At 39.0% G+C, this 23,013-nt stretch overlaps 1 long non-coding RNA gene across 1 annotated transcript; it reads right to left on the bottom strand.

The window, feature by feature from the left end:
- Positions 1-18,227: 18,227 nt before the first annotated feature.
- Positions 18,228-21,226, bottom strand: LOC144544971 (uncharacterized). The gene is made up of 3 exons (XR_013508373.1): positions 20,958-21,226; positions 18,504-19,127; positions 18,228-18,348 (listed from the first exon to the last, which is right to left on the bottom strand). It is a non-coding gene; the product is annotated as an uncharacterized LOC144544971 (long non-coding RNA).
- Positions 21,227-23,013: the final 1,787 nt, after the last annotated feature.

The raw sequence follows: 23,013 nt of genomic DNA, 5'->3' as shown, positions 1-23,013 counted from the left end.
CAGAGTGAAATAGCGGGGGCCCTTGCACCCCTCGTCTCCAACGATCTGGACACCCAGTCGCTCTGCGATCAGAGTGACGTAGGCGGAGATAGAGACAATGCCACCAACCTTGGTGGCGCGCTGGAGACCGAGCCAGTGCTGGATCATCGCGAGCATCAGATCGGGCCGCTCGAGTGCGCCGGCAGGGCGCAGCATATGATCCAGCAACTGCAGATCCTCGACATTGGCACGAGTCATCGTCTCGCCACGTGCAAAGAAGGTGCCACCGAGGATCCGCAGTATACAGCGGAGGACGGGATGAGGGACATTCAGCTGCTTGAATTCCGGGTTAAACGCGGAGCCCGCTTTCTTGCCAGAGATCAGCTCCCATGGTTGCGATCAAGATCCTCAGAGAATGAGATGGAGTCCGTCGTCGGGTTTGGTGCAAAACCAAACTAAACCACCTGACGAAGGCGGAACTTGATGTAAGGAGTATCCTTTTTGTTATACTTGAGCTCCAGAGAGGAGAGGAACTCAAGGGTGAGACCCGAGTATCCTCTCTGGGCGATGTTCCAGAAGGAAGGGGATATTCCAATCCGACTCGTGAGACGTAGGAACTCCTGCTCAAGTCCCAGAGTCTGGAGTGCCGTGAAGTCTACAACCCGAGTGTTTGTAAACTTTCTCTGACTCAGGATATGGTAGAACTGCGCAGCGCGCTGGGTGGAGTCAGAGACAACCTCATCAGTGCCGTAGGAGTCGGAAGCATGATCGCTCGAGGATGAACCAGAAGGCTGGTAGGATGGGCTCTCGTGCCCATCTCCAGAACCAGCCTGAGAGGCACTCTCAGACGAGGACTCTCCTCCATCTCCAGACTGAGATGCGCTCCTAGAGCTACTCCGGCTGGAGCGACGAGACGACGTAGGGCCAGAAGCGGAGAGGACGGAGGACTCAGACTCAGACCCAGAAGGCGTGGGGGTGTGCGAGAGTTGCCAACGCATCTCGCGAAGACGCTCTTGGCGTTGCTGTTGAGCGTACTTGCGTTGGCGTTCTGTGTAACGGTCAGACATGCACGTCCCACACAAGACCTAAGCAGACGAGGGCCGGACTGGACTGGTACGGGGAGGGTGTACAAGTCTGGTACGGGTAGGTTGTACCAGTCAGGTACGGGCAGGCCGTACAAACTGGTACAGGTAGGCCGTACAGGACTTGGTACAAGCCGTACAGGACTTGGGACCTGTGTTGGTAAGGGGCTGTGTCTGGTACGAGGCCGTACAAACTGGACCAACACCAAACTGGTATAGATAATGCTCAAAACCTCAAACCAGGCATAAAACACAAAAAAATGGTCAAGTAAAGGAAACAGGTATGCACTGGTATAAGGTCTGGTGCCTGTGCTGGTGCTGGTACGGGCCTTACAACCTGGTATGGGTAGGCCGTATCAGGGTTAGGGTTTCAGGGAAATTGGCAGAACCGGCAATGGAGATGAAGAAGAAAACGAAAACGAAAAGAAAATGGCTAAAATGGAAAAGAGAGAGGGAGAAAGGGCAACTTACCCGAAGAGAGAAGAGGTGCGTCCGATGCTGGTACGGGGCCGTACTTGGTGCGGGGCCGTATGAGAGAAACGGAACGGAGGCGGCAGGGGAACGGTGTGCGGCAGAAGGGAAGGCAGAGAGGAAGGAGAGGGGTGCGCGGCAGAGAGAGGGAGAGGGAGAGAAGGGGTGTGGCTGAGGGAGAGAGAAGGGTGCGGGGGGTTTAAAAAGGAAAGTGCGGCAGTTAATGCACCTCTGCACCGCCCAGCCCTAGGTACGGCCTGGCCGTACCAATCTGGTACGGGCCGTACCTGCCTTTTTTTTGGGCCGTGCCAACCCTAGATACGGCCTAGCCGTGCCAAGTTGGTGCGGCCTAGCTGTGCCAGGGAAGGTTTCTGTTCTTTAGCCCTCGTAGACTCCTCAAACTCGCTCGTGATGCAGAAAAAGAAACATGAATGCATGTCTAACTGTTCCTAAGATGCAAAAAAAAACGAGAAAAATGGGATTGGGCTGCCTCCCAAGGAGCGCTTGTTTTAGGTCTTGAGCTCGACCATCTCTCTGTTATGCTTCAATTGGGGCGGGATCAGAGAGATCCAAGTTGACGCGCATTTCTTGGGGATGATCAGCAATGTAATGCTTGAGACGCTGACCATTGACTTTGAAAGTCTGCCCCTCCTTGTTCTCAAGTTCCACTGCGCCAAACGGGAACACTGTTCTTACCCGAAATGGACCAAACCACTTGGACTTCAGCTTCCTTGGAAAGAGACTCAGTCGAGAATTAAACAGAAGGAAAAGGTTTCCCTCACTGAACTCACGAGGCATGATGCGCTTGTCGTGAATCTGTTTGGTCCGTTCCTTGTAAATTCTCGCGTTTTCATAGGCATTCAGGCGCATCTCCTCCAACTCGTGCAAGTCAAGGATGCGTTTCTCTCCAGCTGGAAGTAAGTCCATGTTGATGGCCCGCGTGGCCCAGTATGCCTTGTGCTCAATTTCCACGGGCAAGTGGCAGGACTTTCCGTACACCAGTTTGAAAGGGCTCATCCCAATTGGCATTTTAAAGGCTGTACGGTAGGCCCACAGTGCGTCACTCAGCTTAAGCGACCAATCCTTCCTTGTTTTAGCAACTGTCTTTTCCAAGATAGACTTGATCTCCCTGTTGGAAATCTCAGCTTGACCGTTGGCTTGAGGATGGTAGGAAGTGGTCACCTTGTGAGTTACTCCGTGACGACTGAGAAGATTGTCGAACTGGCGGTTGATGAAGTGCTTGCCACCATCACTGATGACGGCTATCGGAACTCTAAAGCGAGGGAAGATGATGTCAGTGAACAGTCTTTTCACTGCATTGGAGTCCACATTCTTGCACGCCACTGCCTCCACCTAATTGGAGACGTAGTCAACTGCCACCAGGATGTATTCGTTCCCACAAGAGGGTGGAAACGGTCCCATGAAGTCAATGCCCCAGACATCAAAGATGTCTACCTCAAGAATAGAGTGGAGAGGCATCTCATTCCTCTTGGTGATGTTCCCAGTGCGCTGACATCTGTCACAAGCTGCAACGAAGGACCTAGCGTCTCTGAAAAGGGTAGACCAGAAGAAGCCGGATTGTAGGACCTTTGAAGCAGTCTTGGAGGATGAAGCGTGTCCTCCGTATGATGAGGAATGGCAGTGCTCGAGAATGGAGCGCGTCTCGTCATATGGCACACAATGTCTGTAGATGCCATCAACGCCGGTTTTGAATAGGAAGGGGTCATCCCATAAGTAAAACTTGGCGTCCGATCGAAGCTTCTTCTTTTGCTGGTAGGACATGGTAGGAGGGAGTACTCCTGAAGCGAGAAAGTTCACAATGTCCGCATGGAATGTCCGATCTTGCACAGCATGGGTCGTGTGCATCGATGTACCGACCGACTTGATCTCCTCCATTGCAGAAATCGAATGGAATTGATTATCATGGAATGAGTCATTGATTGGCAGGTTGGCAGAGTCCTCATCTTTCCATCGAAGCCGGGATAGATGGTCAGCCACGGTGTTGTTGACTCCCTTTTTGTCCCTGATTTCAATATCAAACTCCTGCAGGAGGAGGATCCACCTGATCAGGCGAGGTTTGGCATCCTGCTTGCTCACCAGATACCTGAGTGCGGCGTGGTCAGTGTAGATCACTATCTTGGAACCAACCAAGTAGGATCTAAACTTGTCGAGAGCGAACACAACAGCCAGAAGCTCTTTTTCGATTGTCGTGTAGTTCATCTGGGCAGGATCTAGCACCTTGCTAGCATAGTAGATAACACATGGCTTGTTCTCCTTTCTCTGCCCGAGAACCGCTCCCACATCATAGTCGCTCGCGTCGCACATCAGCTCGAATGGAAAGGACCAGTCTGGTGGCTGCAAGATGGGTGCTGAGACAAGAGCTTCCTTCAATCGACGAAACGAGTCGACACAATCTTCTGAGAAGACAAAATCAGAGTCCTTGATGAGCAGATTGGTCAACGGTTTTGCGATCTTGGAGAAGTCCTTGATGAAACGGCGGTAGAAGCCAGCGTGTCCCAGAAAGCTTCAGACTGCTTTGACATTTGTTGGGATCTCCAGCTTCTCGATCACCTCCACCTTGGCTTTATCAACCTCAATTCCTTTGGATGTCACCACATGTCCAAGGATAACTCCTTCTTGGACCATGAAGTGACATTTCTCCCAGTTTAGGATCAGGTTGACCTCTTCACACTTCTCCAGGATTTTGTAGAGGTTGGTTAGACATGAGTCAAAGCTGGCTCCATAGACAGAGAAGTCGTCCATGAAGACCTCAACCTCATTCTCGATGAAATCCGAGAAGATAGCCATCATGGCTCTCTAGAAGGTGGCAGGTGCATTGCACAGACCGAATGGCATCCTACGGTATGCGAACGTACCGTATGGGCATGTGAAAGTTGGTCGACAAATGGGGATTGTCTTGGTCGAGTGAATGGGGATCTGGAAAAATCCTACCGCATGTGCATTGTCTTGGTCGTTCGAGTGAATGGGGATCTGGAAAAATCCTGAGTATCCGTCAAGATAGCAAAAATGAGAATGATTGGCCAGCCTCTCAAGAAGTTGGTCGACAAATGGCAGTGGGAAATGATCTTTGCGCGTGGCAGCATTGAGCTTCCTGTAGTCGATACACATGCGGTACCCAGATACCACACGAGTCTGGACCAGCTCGTTCTTTTCATTTCTCACCACTGTTGTGCCTCCCTTCTTGGGCAACACGTGGTTGGGACTCACCCACTTACTATCGGAGATGGGGTAGATGATGCCTGCATCTAGGAGTTTGAGGATCTCCTTTTTCACCACCTCTTTTAGATTGGGATTGAGTCGCCGCTGGTGCTCCACAGACGGCTTGTGATCATCCTCGAGTAGAATCCGGTGTGAGCAGATTGCTGGGTTGATCCCTTTCAAGTCCTTGATTGAGTACCCGATGGCGCCCTTGTGAAGTCTTAGCTTCTCCAGAAGTCTGGCAGTTTGATCGGGGTTTAAACTTGCGTTGACAATCACAGGACAGGCTTCATCTGGGTCGAGGAACTCGTATCTGAGATTAGCTGGGAGAGATTTGAGTTCGGGAGTCGAACGCTTAGGCTGATCATTGACACAAGTCGTGTCTGGGTGATCTAACTCGTGCAACGTCAAGATGTCAGCCTTGTCAAGCTCTGCTCCGCCACTCGTCTCAGAGTGTGTCGTACGGTCCTCGTGTGATCCATCCGACTTGCATCGGAGATCCCCCAGATCTTCAGGAATCACATCTGCTGCACAGATTGACTCGCGCGCTTCACTTGGCAACTGGGATAAGAATTCAGAGTGATGGCGCAGCGAGTTGTTGACTTGGTCAAGAAAGTAGTCCTCAGCTAGATCAGCAAAGAGCTCTTCTATTCCATCAACCCGAAAACATGTCTCAGATTGTGACGGATACTTCATGGCACGTTCGATTTGGAATTTCACCTTCTCCCCTCCAAAATTCAGAGTCAGGGTTCCTTGTCTTATGTCGATTATCGCGCCAGCTGTTCTTAGAAAAGGTCGTCCCAGAATGATGGGGACTTCCTTGTCTTCTTCCATCTCCATGACTACGAAATCGACGGGTACGAAGTACTTTCCGACTTGGACTGGCAGATCCTCCACTATGCCAAGTGGAAGTCGCACTGAAGAGTCTGCCAATTGCAACGTCATCCTTGTGGGCTTGAGCTCCCCCACTCCAATGCGATCATAGATAGTGCGTGGCATAAGACTCACGCTCGCTCCAAGATCACACAGAGCTTTCTTGATTGTGGCCTTCCCAATGGTGCATGGAATGGAGAACTTTCCAGGGTCGTCCAGTTTGGGGGGTAGCTCGCTCTTCAGAATTGCACTGCACTGCTCCGTTAGCTTGACCGTCTCGTGCCCCTCTAAGCTTCGCTTGTTGGATAAAATATCTTTCAGAAACTTGGCGTAGGTGGGCATTTGAGTCAGAGCGTCAGTGAAAGGAATGGTGATGTGCAGCTGCTTGATGACGTTTGCAAAGTTGGCGAATTGTTCGTTCAATCTGGTCTCGGCTAATCTCTGGGGGAAAGGAACGGGTGGCCGGTATGGGGGTGGTTTCTCGTTTCCTTTCTTCTTCTGACTCCCTGACGCTTCAGATGAAGGTTGTACAGGTCTCGCTGAGCTGGTACAATCCGTACTCGCTTGAGGTGGAATGGGGTCAGCACGTCTTGGATTTACCTCGCTTGCTAGAATCCGCACAGGGGTCAGGGTCGCGTCAGGTGCCGGATCAGCTGTGATGTCACTCGGCATTGGTGGTTCATCATAGTGGGTCCCACTTCTCAGAGTAATCGCCTTAGCCTCTCCTCTCGGGTTGGGTTCTGGTTGAGCTGGAAGCTTCCCAGGTTGAGGTTGGCTTGAGGTGACCATCTGGCTCAGCTGCTCCAACAACTTGCTTTGGGCAGCCATCTGAGTCGTCATGCTCTGCATCTGCTCCCACATCATTTGATTCATCTTGCCCTGCTCATGGGTGAAATCATTCACTCCGGTAGGCGCATGTGACTTTGGGAGGTCAGATGGAGCTGCTCGGTTGCCTTGATTGGGAAATGAAGCGTTCTGGTAGAAGTTCCTGTTGCCATTGTTGTTGCTGTTGCTCGAAGATGGGTTGCCCCAGTTATTGTTGTTGGGAGGAGGGTTGTTCCAATTGTTGTTCGCCCGATTGTTCCATGTGTTGTTGTTGAATGGCGGCCTCTGAAAGTTGTTGTTGTTGAAGGGCGGTCTCGAAGAAGAGTTGTTGAACGGTGCAGGGTTGTTCTGGTTCGACCTCCAATGCTGCTGCTCAACCGGATCTTTGGAGTAAGACCGGCTGAAAGGAGGTCTCGGGAAGAAGGAAGGTTCGCTGTTGAGAGAGTTGACCTGCTCGCTTTCCTCGTCTTGTTGCGCCAGCGGGCACTGCTCGTAAGCGTGCCTCTCGTCTCCGCACATGACGCAGACTTGAGGTTGTTGTTCGACTGCTTTGACGCTGAGCTTGTCCATCGCTCTCTGCATGGCATCCATCTTGGCGGTGAGAGCCGTGATGTGATCCACCTCGTACTTGCCACCTCCTTGGCTACCTCCTTGGCCTCCTCTTCGTCGTGAGTTGTCACGGCCGGACCACTGCTGGTTCTGCGCCATGCTGTCTATCAAGTTCATAGCCTCTAAAGGCTCCCTTGACATCAGCGCGCCTCCCGCAACAGTGTCGACGTAAGCACGAGTGCTCTCGTTCAAGCCGTCATAAAACGTTTAGATCAAGAGCCAGTCTGGTATACCGTGGTGTGGACAAGAGTACTGCAATTCTCTAAACCTTTCTCATGCATCATTCAGGGGTTCATCAAAAATTTGACTAAAGCTGGTCAGGTCATGTCTTACCTTGGCAGTTCGTTTATGAGGGAAAAATCTGGTCAGAAACAATTTGGACAATTCCCTCCAAGTCAAAACCGAGTCCCTAGGTAAAGATCCTAACCATTTCTTTGCTTTGTCCCTAAGAGTGAAAGGAAATAGAGCAAGCTTGGTGTAATCAGAATTCTCACCGTTGGTTTTGATGGTCGTGATTCACTCGAGGAAAGTTTGGAGATGGGAGTGCGGGTCCTCGTGGTCGAGTCCATGGAAGGTGTTCTGCTGCACCATGTTGACAACCCCTGGATTGAAGTTGGGTTGTTGTCCTGGAATGCGTGGCAGCCGGATTGCACCTCTCACATCTTCAGCCCTCGGCACAATGAACTATCGCAAGGTTCGGGGCATGAAGTCGTCCATCTCGTGGTCAGACTGATCGGTCAGCTCTGCTTCTCTGTCTTTGTCCTCCTCTCGCTCACGCCTGTCCTCTCTACTCGGATGTTCGGACATCTTCTCTTCAATGCGGGTCGCGTCTGATGTGACTCGAGTCGCGTCGAGAGAGGTCTGAGCAGGGACAGTGTCGTCTGGAGGAGTTTCGTCAAAGAGTGGCCCTCTGCTCCTCAGTTGGTATTTCAATCTGAACTTTCCTGCAGGAGGTTGTTCGAGAGCCAGTTTTTAGTAATAAGAAAGAGTAACGTAAAGGAAAAAATACAAGTTAAAATCTAGATTAGCTAAGATAAGCAAAAATCCAGAAAATGGTAGCCGTCCCCGGCAACGGCGCCAAAAACTTGTTCGCGTGAAAGCGCAACGCAAGTTTCGGTACGCTTGGGAGCGTACCTTTTAAAACCGCGGTTACACCGTCCGATTAAGGTTGCAAGTGCACAACCATATCGAGGAGTATAATCGGGTATCGATCCACAGGGACGGTTTCTTTGTCTAGAATTTACTTATCTTGACTAAAGACTAGAAGTGAGAAAGAAGGAGTTTTGGTATTTAATTTTCCTAAAGAATCAATTCAAACAATCAAACAATGCAATAGAATAGTGACTGTGCAAGGAAAGGTATAAACTGTGTTTTGATTTAGGATAAAAGATGTTTCAAGGGTTTCAGACTTCATCTCTGATTTGCCTCTAGTGGTACGGGTCTTACCAAGTTGGTACGGCTAGGCCGCACCAACCTGGTCCGACCAAGCCGTGTGGGGCTTGGTACGGGTAGGCCGCACCACTCTTGTAAGACCCGTACTGATTTACCAGAACAGAGCTTACAAGTTCGAGTTGATGCATTTCTTGCTGGTACCTCGTATTAAACTCTTGAGAAAGATTTAATTGACCATACCTAAGGTTCCTAAACCTCAACTCTCGTTTGTTGGTTCAAGATCTAGGTTTGGGAGTCAATTCTTCACCTTCTAGGGTTTCTAAACCTCAACTCTCGTGTTTTGGTCCAGATCCTCTAGTTGATTGATTGGAGATCTAAGGTATCCTCTAATCTGTCAATTAGGGGAGAATTCAACCTTTCGGTTTCAATTCGAACAAGTCTACCTAAAGGGATTGGTTTGGTTGAGAGAATGCAATGGTCACATGACCTTGTTAGGGTTGATCTACCACTATAGGCACACCACATGCAATCACAGCAAGACAAAGCAATCAAGACAAGCAAATACACAATCAATACAATCAAAAGAGTTCATACAAGATCCAAATCAAGAAAAGCAACACAAATCAAGAAAATCCATCTACAAACCCTAGAAACAATGATCAACTACTCACAAGTCATAGATCTGTCCAGAAATACAAATAAAGAGATAAAGAGAGGCATGATAGAACTAGATCGAAGATCGGGAGTGGAGAAGGGGTTGATCCGTCGATTTTCGCCTCTTCCTCTTCCTTCTTCTTCTCTCCTTGCTCCTTTGCTCTCTTTCTCTCTTTCTCTCTGAGCTCTCAATCTGGAATGGAATCGAATCCCCCAAAAATGGAGAGATCCCTCGCTTTAAATAGCCTCTGCCAAGATTTGAATTCTGTCAGGCGGCATCTATGTACGACCCGTACCAAGGTGGTACGGCTAGGCCGTACAAGATGAGAAAGAGCTGGATCGGCTAAGTCTGGTACGACCCGTACCAAGCCTGGTAAGGGTCGTACCAGGGAGTCCAAAAACGCCGTTTCTTCGTGTATTTTGCTCCAATCCTGCAGAAAACAAACAAACTCTCAGCAGTACCAAATTCTAAGGATATATCAATGAAATACACATGATTTTGACAATTTAGAACGTGAATTTGGTACGAAATCAAGTCAAATATAGACTAAATATGCGAGGTATCATAATGCTGATCGTAATTACCAGTGTGCTTATTTCAAAAATCTCTATTTAGAAGAGAATTGTAAAGAAGTCATCAAGTTGCTAAGAAACATTTCTTCATTTTGTAGTCACCAGAGAAAAGAGAAACATGTCATATATAGAGGTAGATTAAGGAAGATGTAGATGAGAAATATTGTGTTTTCTTTGGTATAGGTTAAGAGAGATGTAAAGGGGAGATAGATAATATTGCAAGATTGTGTTTAAGTATTGAACTGAGAGGAACTTTCCAAGAAAAATCAATGATCATAGTGCATTGACCTTATTATGTTTTCCTTTTTGAAATAAAACAATAAAACATTGACGACATTGTTTTGGTTTATAATAATGACTATGTTTTTAATTTAGGATCATGATAACAATCCCCGCAGGTCTATTCCCGCATTTATCCCCGCAGATACTGCCAAATAAAACATGGGGGGACCGCTCAATCATTAATGAGCGTTTAAAAAATTACGAGTATTTAACTTGAAGCATCAAAGTATTTACCTTGAATTTGTCAGGTATTAAACCCTCTGCAGTGATCTATATTTATGAAAGAATAAATCAATCCATTAATTGTCCCCGCACAAAATTACCTTTTTTTTTTAATCGTTCCCGCACAACTGGGGACCATTAAACATGGGGGGACCGCTCAATCATTAATGAGCGTTTAAAAAACTGTTAGTATTTAACTCGAAACATCAAAGTATTTAACTTGAATTTGTGAGGTATTAAACCCTCTGCAATGATCTCTATTTATAAAAGAATAAATCAATCCATTAATTGTCCCCGCACAAAATTTTCTTTTTTTTGAATCGTCCCCGCACAACTGGAGACCATTAAATAAACAATCCCCTCACCCAATGATAAATACTCTGAGACATAATGATAAATACTTTATGTTACATGGATAAATACTTCTCATGCATACTTGCAACTTTCAGTAAAACATCAATGATAAATACTCTCATGCATAATGATAAATACTTTATGTTACATGGATAAATACTTTGTATTACATAGATAAATACTTCTCAGATATAATTGCAACTTACAGTAAAACATCAATGATAAATACTCTCAGACATAATGATAAATACTCTATGTTACAAGGGTAAATACTTCTCAGAAATAATGATAAATACTTTTTTGAACATCAATTAACAGATAAGCATTTATTAACGAGAATTGTTATTAGATAACAGTATAATTAATGCAGAGATTGTTTTTAAAGGAATAATTAATGCGAGAATTGTTATTAGAGAAAGACATAATTAATGCGGGGATTGGTATTAAATGACAGTCTAATTTAATGCGGGGATAAAAGAAAATTTTTAAGAAAATTAGTGGGGGGATATATGGTAGTTAAGGAAGAGAGAGTGCGGGAAAAATGGGGGGATGGGAGTGAGGGGTTCCTTATAATTATTCTTTAATTTATTATCTTAATTGAGTATGGCTTATTTTTTCGTCTTAAATTTAAATTCAGATTTGCTCTAATTTAGATTGGTAGAGGGTTTGGAATTGTAATTGTTTAATTAGCACTGGCACTGTGACTGTACGTACGTATTTGTTTCATTGTTTGTCCTTTTACCCTTTTTGGTTAATTTTATGTTTTCGGTTGTTGAGTTGTAATTAAATTTGTTGTTTTTAAGTCCAAATATCCATTTGCCTGAAATTCTTAGTTCTTGATATATACCATATATATATACCATCTGGGAACAAATAGCAAAATTGTACCCTGCACTTTTTCCTTTTTCCATTTATTACCAAAGTTTATGACTTTATAAAATTTCTCCTTAATATATTTAGTTCTCACCATCCTAATAAAAACAACCCCTTATTATAATGGTTCCCTTACATTCAAACCAATTAAAGTTGGCATAAGAGCTATTATTGTAATTCCTCTTTATCAGTTGTATTGTAGGAACAAACACAATCTCTTTCTTTCTTTTGTAGTCTAACAAAGAAAGAGGTTGTTCAATGCAGGACTCAAAAGTAAAAATTTAAATGAGACCCAAAATAATTAAAAAAATCATTAGAAGATGCTTACTGATAACTTTTTGGACCTCAAAACCTCTTATGTTTACCGTTATTGTCAGCATCAGTCAGTGCATCTAACTATGATATTTTACAATGATTAAATTTTATTTTAACCAGGCTTCTAAATAGCTAGCTATAGCAGCGCTATAGCTTTTCCGGACCATAAACGCTAAGCTATGAGATAAAATTGCGCTAACTCAGCTACGACCGCTATAGCTATAATAGCTGACCGCTATTACCGCTATATGAGACCCGCTATAGCTACCGCTATGCTACATGATTTTTTTTTTTGCAATTTATATGAACTTCTGTACTTCTATTCTTATTTCTAATGCTACATGGTCTTCTACGATAAGTATACTAAACCAAACTATATGCTTCTATTTTTATTTGTGATTTATTCTATCATTCTATATCGAGAAATATTCAAATACTAATTATTCATTTTGATTACTCTTTTTATAGTATTCGTTTGTAAAATTATTATCGTTCGTTTCAATTGAAAGCTGATTTTGATTATTATTATAATTATAAAATGTTTAAATATGTATATTGACTTCATTTACCTTATAAAATTAATTGCTCTTTGTCTATTATAATATGTAATACCATGAAGTATAAACTATTAAATAATGTTACTTTTTAGATTTTTTTCATTCTTATTTGCGTCATTGATAAAAAGTATAGACTTAGATTAGTTGTCATTTAATTGTTACATCAATTCTCTAATATTGATTATGTTGATAATTAGTAGAAATATAGAATATAAAGTTTGAAAAGGGCAAATCGCTATGTGTGATAGCTTCCGCTATAGCTACGCTATTCGCAATAGCTTTTTTTTTTTGTCTCCCCGCTATGCCGCTATAATCGCTATTTAGAACCTTGATTTTAACATATATAGCTGGCTATTTTAATTATTTTTTACATGTATTCTAATACTAGTATCATACCCGTGCGTTGCAACGGAGACATATTATAAGAAACAAATATATCAATAAAAAATAATAATTACTAAAAATCAAGACACATGTTAATAAAAAATTTATATGATTCTGTATTTTTAATTAACTTTAATTATGATATCTAATAACAATTTGATGATGTGATGATTCTTTATTTTTAAGTACTAATGATATCAAATAATAACTCGATTCAAATCTAATATCAAATATCATACAAACAATTCAATATCGACATATAATATGATATCAAAAAATATAAATAAAAAGTGTTATCGTGTGTATGTATATGATATATATATACACACACATATTATAAGAGAAATATATATTCACACACGTTCCAATTTATATTCTTCTTTGTTTCCAATTTATATTATTCTCCTTCTTTGTTTCCAATTTAGAATATATACACACACACACACATTGATATATTATATATTGAAAATATATTCTAAATTGCCCATACCAATATGTATAGAAACAAAGAAAGAGAAATAAGAAAAAAAAATTGATTTCCATTGTGATCCGTATAGAAACGAAGAAGTTAGGAAACAAATAAATAAGAAAATGGAAGGTGGAGTCTTCGCAATTGAAGAAGAGATGTATGGAAACAAAGAAATAAGGAAACAGATAAATATATCGCTAAATTTCAGAATTTGTTCAATTTTAATTGTAACGTATCGTGTGGCAACACATGTAGTGAGTATGTTTTTAACTAAATTTAGACTTCTATACATAAAATAGATGTATTTAATCAAAAGAAAACAAATTATGTAATTGGAGGGCTGAGATCAAATCCGAAGTTTCATTTTTCAATCGTAGCCGTTGGCGGATCGGACACCCAACGTGCTTAATAATAGAATGGAGATATGATGTCAGTTTTAATTAGATTATTCTATTTTTAGTTTAATTTCTAATCAAGTCTTCTCTATATGAAAGAGGTAAAAAATAACATATCAACTAATTAAAACAATAATTTCACTTCAATAGATTCGACCATATAAAATTAAAACAATTTAATTCATTTTAGGTTGTATAAAAAAATATAGAGAGAGAGAGAGAGTTGGGCTATGGTTAACGTATATATCCTCTTGTACATTGGACTGTAAATCGTTTGATTTGAAGTTCAAATAATCGATCTAAAAGGCTCAACATGTACCCCATATCAAAATGTGCTTGGAGATCAAATTTTATATTTTTTTTAAAATTTTGTATTACTTTTTTAAGAAATTTTAAAAATCATTGTTTTTCATAAATATCTGGACCATATTAAAAAAAAAGTGATTTTTAAAAATTCTAAAAAAAAAAATTCCAAAAAAAATATAAATTTAATCTCCAAATACATTTTAATATGGATATTAAATTGAACAGTTTGGATCGGTTATTTTGAAGTCGAAATCAACGATTTATAGTCCAATGTACAACAGATTGTATACATAGCAATGCACCATAGCTCATCTCTATCTATCTAACTATCTATCTATCTCTCTCTCTCTATCTCTCTCTCTCTCTATATATATATATAAAACAAAACAGGTATATCAACAACTTCAAAAAATGCTGCTAAGAACCTTGACTGCTATTCAATGATTCTAATTGATACCTGATTACCTTCAAATTCTGAAAATACTGAATTATGCACAGATATCAAAATAGCAAACCGATCTTATTCAATATCAACCAACATTCATATATTTATATTTAGCATAAAAATATGTAATTTTAACTTCAACTTTAATTAATTTAAGACTTTCTGTATTGCTCATTTTGTTAGTAGACGGTATTTAGAAGTAATACAGTAATACCTAATTCTTTTCCTTTATTTTTGGAAGTGTAAGCAAATATAATAAAATTATTTTTTTTTTAGAACAATATTGCAGCACAAATAATTTGCTTCTATTAATGTAACATGACGAAGGAAAAAAAAAAATGACGTAAAGATCACCATTTTCCCTAAAATATCTTCAGTACATTTTCTAAAATAACAAATTATTATCTTTGAAAGTTTATTTACTTCCTAACAGTTCAATTTTTATTCCTGCCTTTATGCCTTACTTTAATTATATTTCAATTTTCATCATCTCATGCTTGAGAATTAGTTACATCTTAGCAGCACTTTTTGAAGTTCTTGATATACCTGTATTGTTTTATGAGTTGCTAAAATGAGCCTAATAATATTCTAACTAGAAGGAAAAGAAAAATATATAGAAGAAACTTATCTTTATATATAGAGTAAAACTAGGTGTTCTTAAGTTCACCAAGAAACTTGATGAACTCAAGTCTAAAACCCATCGAATTAAATGACAAATTAGAACCGTTGAAACCCGCATACCTTATGAGTGATGCCTCTACATGTAAAAATTGTAAACATTTGAATTAATTTAGTATAAAGTCAAGCGCTCAAAATTAGAAGGTAAATAAATTAATTTTAAAGCATTCATCTATGAATCTTTTTTTACCACTTGACTCTATGCAAAATTAATTTTTTTTTATATGTAAATGCATCACTCATAAGATAGACAGGTTTCAATGATTCAGATTTGTTATTTGAAGCTGATTCATTACTCTTATATATATGTTCTGATGATAATCTATGTGCTCTTGAGACAGCTAGCCAACAGCCCTCGTACTCTGGGTTATTCCACAAAACCTGTTACAAAACCAGACCAGACCAGGCCATAACAGAACACAAGCTTGCAACCCAAAAGTACCATATGAAGAAAGTTAAAAATGAGAGATTAAAAACTGGCATTAAGATCTCAATTCTCAACTTCAACGGAGTGTTCTCCAACGATGCTGAAAATTTTGTTTGTTCTTTCCATAAAAGTAAAATGAACAAGCCCCAACATTCATGTCAACTGCTTTAGAGGGTACTTTCTTTATATGGGACAGTTCCTTTCATCTTCTTTAGGTACTGTACAATATAGTTAGTTAAATATAGTTTAGGTACCGCAACGAAAGGTCACATGATAGTTGCTAAAATGAGCCTAATTTTCAGCAAAAGAAATCATATTCTGCTAGCATAAAAAATCACAACAGATAGGGTTAGACGAAAAGGAAACTTAACTTCTTCCAATGTTAATGGAACCCTAAAAGATCGAAGGATGCTCTCTGACATTTGATATCATGCTCGTATGTCAGAGTTGCTCTTGTCATTTGGCATCAACGAAAAGATGTTGAATTCATTCTTTTAGCTTCAAGAGAAATTAATTAAAAATAGTCAGAACACAGAAGTGTGCGTGGCATCATGATCGATATGACAAAATTTAGAGTTTATCAACAAAAACACGCCAGTCAGAGTCAGTGGAAAATACTAGACATGCTAGCTTGTACAAAGTGATAATTCTATCCTGTACAATTGATACAAGGTACGACATATTTAATTGAGGTAACGAAGGTAAACAAACGGCTGGGTTCAGGTTTGGCCAACTCAGGACCATAAAATATAGGCTACATAAATAACTTCAATGAATAAAACAAGATTCACATAATATATATATAATATATATATATATATATATATATATATAATATATATATATATATATATAAATATATATATATATATATATATAAATATATATATATATATATATATATATATAATATATATATATATATATATATATAGAGTACGGCTAACACGCTTCCTCTAGCATATGGGCCGAAATGCTTCCGGTGGAAATTTGAAATTTCAAAATTCAAAAAGTCGATCTGAACCGTTCATCTTCTTCTCCATATTAATATCTGCTTGGAGACCAAATTTTACATTTTTCTGAATTTTTTTACTATTTATTAAGCCACTTTGAAAATTGTTGATCTAACGGTGGCTTACCAAACAGTAAAAATCAGAAGCTACCGTTGGATCAGCGATTTTCAAAATGGCTTAATAAATAGTAAAAAATTTCAGAAAAATGTAAAATTTGGTCTCCAAGCAGATATTAATATGGAGAAGAAGATGAACGGTTCAGATCGACTTTTTGGATTTTGAAATTTCAACTTTCCACCGGAAGCATTTCGGCCCATATGCTAGAGGAAGCGCGTTAGCCGTACTCTATATATATATATATATATATAGAGATAGAGAGAGAGAGTGGCTAATATCAAAACGTTTGCACCAACCCTTCCGTGCAACCAAGTCAGTTTCCGATTTTTAAAGTCCAAATGATAAATCTAAACCGTTAGATGTGTTCTACATATTAAAATCTGTTTGGAGACCAAATTTTATATTTTTTGGAATTTTTTTACTATTTATTAAGCCACTTTGAAAATCGCTGATCCAACGGTGGCTGTTTGGAACAGTAAAATCAGAAGCCACCGTTGGATCAGCGATTTTCAAAGTGGCTTAATAAATAGTAAAAAATTCCAAAAAATGTAAAATTTGGTCTCCAAGCAGATTTTAATATGTAGAACACATCTAACTGTTTAGATTTATCATTTGGACTTTAAAAATCAGAAACTGACTTGGTTGCACGGGAGGGTTGGTGCAAACGTTTTGATATTAGCCTCTCTCTCTCTCTCTCTCTCTCTATATATATATATATATGAGGAGGGTTCCAATGCCTCATTTTTTTTATACCTCATCATACCTCATATTTTATATTTTCGTTTTCAAAGTCCAAATTGTCGATCCGAACCGTTCAACAAAATATTTATCTAAAATATGCATGGAGATGAAATTTATATTTTTTGAAATTTTTTTGCTATTTTTTAAGATATGTACAAAATCACTGTTTTTGAACCGTTTAAAAAACAGTGATTTTCTACCCATCTTAAAAAATAGTAAAAAATTTTCAACAATTATAAAATTTCATCCCTAACCATATTTTAGTATGGATATCATGTTGAACGGTTTGACAATTTATTATGAGTAAAACAAGAGATTCACATAATATATATGAGTAGAACTAGAGCGCTCTTAAGCTCACCAAAGTTTTGGTGAGCTTAACTGTAAAACTTATCAAATCGATTTCAAATGACGAATCCGAACCGTTGAAATCCGCCTACCTTACGTGTGATGCATCTACATCTGAAATTTTTAAACGTTTGAATTAATTTAGTATAAAGTCAAGCGGTCAAAAAACGTTCAAAAATGAATGCACTAAAATTAATTTATTAACCTTCTAATTTTGACCGCTTGACTTTATACTAAATTAATTCGAATGTTTAAAAATTTTCATATGTAGATGCATCACACGTAAGGTAGGCGGATTTCAACGGTTCGGATTCGTCATTTGAAATCGATTTTATTTTATAAGTTCTAGAGTTAAGCTCACCAAACTTTGGTGAGCTTAAGAGCACCCTAGTTCTACTCTATATATATATTATTACTTAGCTTGACCCTCAACGTAGCTCTAGAACCTCTTCTGACAATTCATCCACTTGGCACCCATCCATCCCAGATTTACAGAACAGGGAAGGAAGTGTTGTATTTTCCATGTGGTGTCTCCTACTTCCTCAAAACTTCCAATAATAAATGCAATGATGAGTAAAGTAAAACTGCGAATTACATATGTCATTTTTTAAGACATGTGTCATTTTTTAAGACAAGTTGCAAATTAAACCGACAAAAGTTTGACACAGTATATCCATCATATCGGTATGAATCACCCCAATTGTCTGCTTCACATCCAGTGTTGCGCCATTTTCCAATGTTAATACTGTAGTTATTTAGGTAATTCAAAATTACAATACAATTTCATACAAGTTACCCAGTCAGTATGGATGTACAGCAAGCAGTTCTGCTTCAATTGCCTAAATTATTATCTTTACTAGAAAGAAAGAAAGAAAGAAATATTTATAAGAAAGAACTAACCTTGCAGACTATGTTCGTTTGAGTCAAAACCAACTCTAGGAGCATCAAATAGCTGATCATCAGCCCAACAAAGCATAAAGCAGAGGAAAAACTAATATACTGGCCTGCTTAGACAGCTGATGCATCTATCTATCTGCACACTCCAAGTACCAATATGGTTAAGCAGCCATAAAACAGTACATAAAATAATATTTTAAAAAAAATATTTGAGCAGCAATGATTTACTAATTCTATATTAGCCTGCAGTAATTTCAGTTGGAAAGAAGCTATAAATAAAACCCAAATCAGAGTTTTGATTAGGGTTAGGGCTCACTTTTTTACTGTAACAAACATGAGGAAACCAAAATTCGGTCTAAATTAGTGTACTCTCTTCTCTTGGCCATCCCAGAATCTATTGGTCCACAAGTCCACATTTTATTTGCACTATATTTTTATCTGTATACCCACCCACCCGTATGATGACAGTTAAGGCCAGTACAAAATGGAAATTGAAAAAAGAAAAAAAGAAAAAAAAGGACAATTTGTAAGTGTTTTTTTTTCATGTAGAGTGGAAATATCAACACGACAGCCTTCAAATCCTTCAAGTTTCCTAGCCTGCCATTGTCGCATCACTTTTAATTGGAACTGTAAAATTGGTAAAATCATTAAAATTAGAACTAATAAATAATACAATGTTATACGAAAGTTTAAGCAGTAGTTATTCCCAGCAAGCTGCAATTTGTCTAAATAAACATTTATGTTGAGTCATTTGTCGGAATCACATCTTGTTAAGTGTTCATGGTCTCTTGAGACTTGTCAACTCAGTTCGAGCAAAAACCTCCAAACAATATATACATGCTATATATGCACAAGAATGAACTAGGAAGCAGGAATGGTTTCAATTTCACAGTTTTCCCACTAGAAGGGAAAGAAAATAGAGGAGGGTTTCAATGCCTCATGTCTTTCATACCTCATCATACCTCAATTGTCGATTCGAACCATTCAACATGATATATATACTAAAATATGGTTAGGGATGAAATTTTATAATTTTTGGAAATTTTTTACTATTTTTTAAGATGGGTAGAAAATCACTGTTTTTTGAACGGTTCAAAAACAATGATTTTGTACCTATCTTTTTAAATATAAAATTTCATCTCCATGCATATTTTAGTATAAATGTCACATTGAATGGTTAGGATTGATAATTTGGACTTTAAAAACGAAGATATAAAATATGAGGTATGATAAGGTATAAAAAAGATGAGGCATTGGAACCCTCAAGAAAATATAAAGAAGGAACTAACTTATCATGCATATATGCTCTAATGATAATAATCTATGTACTCTTGAGCAGCAACCTTGACACTCTCTCTGGTCCGACCACGAAACCAGACCTGAACACAAGTTTGCAACCCAAAAGTACAGTCCATATAAAAATAAGTAAAAAAATGAGAGAGATTTAGAGTGGTATATTAGGAAAGATCTCACCAGAGTATGAAAACAAAGCTGAAAGTTTTGTGAAATGAACAAGCCCCAGAATTAATGGCAGAGATGCTTTAGTGGGTACTACTCTATATGGGTTGGTTCCGTTCATCTTGTTTGGGTACGGTACAATATAATTAGTTAAATGCAGTTTAAGTACCATATGGGAAGGTCGCATGAGACTAATTATTGTGCACCTTAGCCTTTACAGCAAAAGAAATCCACGTTGATGATACTAATTAGTCTAATAGCATTAAAAAATCACAACAGATAGGGTTAGAAAATGAAACTTAACTTCTTCAAATGTTAACATAACCCTCCCTGCAAATGCCATGCCCGTATGTAATTAGAGTGAGTTGCTCTTGCCGTTATTTTAATTTCAAGAGAAATTAATTAAAAATAGTAAGAACTCATAAGTGTGTGTGGCTTCATTATCAATATAACGAAATTTAAGGTTTATCAACAAAAGAGCGCCATTAAGTGGAACATACTTTTCCTGCTTGCCTGAACAAAGTGAATTTTATCTATACTATGCAATTGATACAAGATACGATATATTTTTCATACTTTTCATGCTTGCTTATACAAAATACTTTTCATAATTTTCAATCCTATGCAATTGAATTTTCATGCTTGCCGGTACAAAATACTTTTCATACTTTTAATGCTTGCCTATACAAAGTGGAAAATACTCTTAATTATCCCTAGGTATTGTTGCACCACTGGATATAAGTAATAGGAACTGACAAGTCTGCTTTCAGTACCGAAACATAATTGTTTTTCTTCAAGCCGAAAATCAAAGCATGTCACTAACATCACCAACAGTTGGTTCTCTAGCTACGAGATCCACAATGCTATGATTAAATTTCGGTATGGAGAAAGAGAGACTGGAAATCAATCCTTTTTACAGTTAGCACCTCACAAATATTTATACTTCACTGGTACTTCTAAAGACTATTGACAATGTGTTCAGAGAAGAAGAAAACATACAATAAGTGGTAGCTCTAGTCCGACATCCCGGTTTTGACCTTTGTGCGCTCGTTTAGACAACCCATGAACTACTCTGGCCCAAGAAAATCATATGCCTTCTGCAAAATACCAAACCGAAAACAATTAGCAGTGGCTCATAAAAAGAACAAGAATTAATCACAAATTATAACAAAATAGAAAAAAAAAAAAAAAAAAAAGAGAGAGAGATTAAAGAGTCCTCATTTGTCACAATTGAAGAAGCATAACCAAGGGATGTTGGTCCCCTTCAAAAAAATCATCTTTTCTGCATTGATGGTCAACCAATACCCCTGTTAGCAATTATATATCAACCATGAGTAAATAGGTATATTGGAGTTAGTAAAGTTAGTTAGGCATAGTGGCATGATTGTAAATAGAGCTGATGATATAACAGCCTAGTTAGTTAGATCAGATCAGTTAGTTAGTGGCATAAGATGTAATTAGAGGAATCTGATCTATGCTCTATATATAGAGGTGTAATACAATACTGTAGTTGAGACAATCACAATGAAATAAAAAGATTCTGTCTTTCAATCTATCTATCTGACTCTCCTATTAAGGTAAAATAAAATTTTAAATTAAAAAATTGAAATAGCTTAAAGTACAAATCACCTTGCCTTCAATGGTTTCAACTCCCATGGTGCTACCTTCACCTGAACAGCACACGCTTTAGAAGCACTCCAGAACTCGACTCCATGGGGCATTGTCAGAGAAATGAATGATGTACCATGGGAGTTTCTCTCACATCTTCCTATTACTCCATGGGGCAACATCTTCCTAGTTTCACTCACATCAAACAATAGTTGTAATTTAGAATTCAGCTACCCGTTAATGTGATATGACAAGTCAAAATTGAAAATAGTAAAAAAAAAATGCTACGTACTAAACTGGAGTAATAGAAATTGACAAGTCAGCTCTTTGTACCGAAACATAATTGCTTTATTTCAAGCTGAACAAGAAAGCATGTCACTAATATCTCCTACAGTTGGTTAACCCTCAACGAGTTCCATAATGCTAAGTTTAAATTTCAGTTTGGAGAAATAGAGACTGAAAAATCAATCCTTTTTATAGTTAACACCTCACGAATATTTACTTATTTGATACTTCTAAAGCTATTGACAATGGGTTCAGAGAGGAAGAAAACATATAGTAAGTGGCAACTCTAGTCCGACAATTGGCTTTGAACTTTGTGCGCTAGTTAAGACAACCAATGAACTACTCTCGCCCAAGAAAATCATATGCTTTCTGCAAAGTACCAAACAAAAAACAATTAGCAGAGGTTCAAAAAAAGAACAAGAATTAATAACAAATTATAATGAAATGTTTAAGAAAAAAAAAAGAGATTAAGGACTCCTTATTTGTGACAGTTGAAGCAGCATCACCAAAGGATGTTGGCCCCTTCTAAATAATCACCCTTTCTGCATTGATGGTGAACTTGCGCCCCTATCAACCATGAGTAAATAGATAAAATAATATTTTAAATTAAAAAAATGATATTGTATAAAGTACAAATCACCTTGCCTTCTTTGTTTTCAACTCCCAAGGTGCTAGCTTCACCCGGACAACACACACTCTTGCACTCCAGAGCTCGGCTCAATTAGGAATTGTGACAGAAATGAATGATGTACCCCTCGACAGCGTGTTCCAAGTTTCTCTCGCATCAACAAATAAGTTGTTATTCAGCTACCCGTTAACGTGATATGAGAAGTCAAACTGAAATTAGTAAAAATATATGCTAGGTACTGTGCTAAAGTCGGCTCTCTGTACCGAAGCATAATTGTTTTTCTTCAAGCTAAAAGTCAAAGCATGTCACTAACATCTCCTACAGATGGTTAACCCTCTATGAGATCCACAATGCTTTGATTAAATTTCAGTATGGAGAAATAGAGACTGGAAATCAATCCTTTTCACGGTTAGCACCTCAAAAATATTTACTTAACTGGTACATGGAAATCAATCTTTTTTACGATTAGCACCTCAGAAATATTTACTTAAGTGGCAAGCTCTAGTCCGACATCTCGGCTTTGAACTTTGTGCG

Source organism: Carex rostrata, chromosome 1 (genome assembly GCF_964058835.1).
Source record: "Carex rostrata chromosome 1, lpCarRost1.2, whole genome shotgun sequence".
Taxonomy (NCBI): Eukaryota; Viridiplantae; Streptophyta; class Magnoliopsida; order Poales; family Cyperaceae; genus Carex; species Carex rostrata.
This window is presented reverse-complemented; position numbering and strand designations above follow the sequence as displayed.